A 2,252-nucleotide genomic window follows, 5' to 3' on the forward strand; every position below is an offset into this window, starting at 1 on the left:
GTAGAGTTTCCTAAGCTGTAATCTTTATGGTAGCTGCTGAGGAGTTTGATCCACTGATATTTCAGTTAGCAGTCCAATGCTTAACCATCATACTACCAGGATACCTTTTAACAGCTTTAGTAATAAGTATGATATTGCTAAATGGAAACAATGAGGTTTAGAATAAGTTTATAACCTGGATTTTCTTGATGTCTGTAACAGCTAAATGATTCTTTTTCCCCTAATACAGTTCCAAGATCATCTAATGAAAATAATTGTGTCCATAAACTATCTGGAGTATCTGCCTAAGAACCACTGCCCATGGTTATTCAATGTCTTCAGGCCTTACAGGATGAGGTAATGGTATGATGAATTTCTTCTCTGTGTCTCTGGAGAGTGCTTTCCTCATATCATAAACATCTTCATCAGGCTCCCCATTGCTGGCTGAGTAGTACTCTATGACTGTCCTATAAACGCTGTAGCCCAACTGCTTGTACATGTTGACTGCAACTTGGTTAGATACTCTTACAAAGAGATCAACAAAAAAGCCACCCTTTCTTTCTGAAGTCTCTTCTAACAACTCCATAAGTTTAGCAGCCAAACCGAGGCATTGGAATTCTGGGGCAACAGACAGAGCTGTGACGTGTCCATGCCGTTCTTCCCTTGCCACTGAGCCTTCTGCTTTCCCCATGATATATAGCCCATTAGTTCTCCACCAGGTGCTACTGCAACGATGAAATACTCTGGGCAGTTGGCATGGTACTGCAAGTAAAAAGGAATCCCATAAGTTTCTGTAAGTGTATCCAAGTTAATGTTGTTGAAGCGGAACAGGTCATCACAGGTGAAGGCTGTGAGAGTGGTCATCATGCGGCTGCTGCAGAAGTCAGCTTGCTATCTCTATATTATTTTTGATTGACATCCTCTAGTCATTCTTTGGAATCCTGCCTGAAAGAATTATTTCTTTGTCAATTATTTTTGGAATATATTTTATTTCTTCTATGGGAATTTTGGAGTCCTGATGTAGTCTATAGGATAAGCACTAGACTGTAAACCTCAAGGTCAGTGGTTCAAACCCACTAACTGCTCTTGAGAAACCTTAGGTCACTATGAGTCAAAATAGACTCATCAGCATTTAACAATAACAATATAGGATCAAAAACACCCTCTCTTACTTTATGGTATCATAACTATATAATTAAATATGATTGTTTTTTATTGGGTGCCATGGAGTTGGTACCAAGTCAAAGAGGATCTATACACAACAGCTTGAAACACTGTCCATGCATGCGTCAATCTCATAATCGTCACTTCATTTGAGCCCAACACTGCTGCCATTGTACCATTCTATCTCTTGGGGGTCTAGTACTTCTTCTTTGAACCTCCACTTTAGCAAAAACAATATCCTTCTCCAGAGACCGGTCTTTCCTGATAATATATCTGAAATGTGAGAGATGAAGTCTCACCATCCTGGTTTCTAAGGAGAATTCCGATTGTATTTCTTCCAACATAGATTGGTTTGTTCTTTTGGCAGTCCATGGTATTTTTAATATTGGCCTCTAACACCATAACTCAAATGCATCACTTTTTCAGTGGTATTCCTTATTCACTGTCCAACTTTCACATGCATATGAAGTTATTCAAAATACCATGGCTTAGGTCAGGGACACCTTAGTTCTCAAACTGACATCTTTGCTCTTCAACACTATACAGAGGTCTTGTGCAGAGATTTGCCTAATGCAATATGTCACTTGAATTATTTTCTTTTTTTAATGTGAATTATGTGATAGTTTACATGGGAGAACATTATCTTTACATTCATCCTATCGTATATCATTTCATTGCCATGGTTACAATCCATCCATGCATCATAAGCCAACCAAAGGGTATACTCTACAAACCTGCCCCCGGTCATCAGCACACAGCCCCTCTCTCACTCTAGGTCTAGAGTCACCAGCAGCTGCATCTCTCAACATCGTCATCCCTGCCTCCATTTCTGGCATCACTGTTTCTCTGAGTAGGGTCCCAAACTCCGCTCTTCTCCCTTGATGGTTCCAGGAACCTCCGCTCCTGGACTGCAAAGTCAATCACTCCACTCTTTTTGCTACAAAATGTCCACCTTTACATTTCCAACACTCTCAGTCAGTCCTGATTACATTATACCTCATTGTAGCACAAGGGACCTATCCTTATCTCCTTTCATCAACCCCGTGCAGACAGATTGGACACTACTTAGTGGAGATTTTACCTTCCTCCTTACCCTCTGGATCTATGCT

General features: G+C 40.4%; 1 pseudogene; it reads right to left on the bottom strand.

The window, feature by feature from the left end:
* Nucleotides 1–304: 304 nt before the first annotated feature.
* Nucleotides 305–843, bottom strand: LOC102826962 (annotated as a pseudogene).
* Nucleotides 844–2,252: the final 1,409 nt, after the last annotated feature.

The sequence above is a fragment of the Chrysochloris asiatica genome, unplaced genomic scaffold (genome assembly GCF_000296735.1).
Source record: "Chrysochloris asiatica unplaced genomic scaffold, ChrAsi1.0 scaffold00232, whole genome shotgun sequence".
NCBI classification, from domain to species: domain Eukaryota; kingdom Metazoa; phylum Chordata; class Mammalia; order Afrosoricida; family Chrysochloridae; genus Chrysochloris; species Chrysochloris asiatica.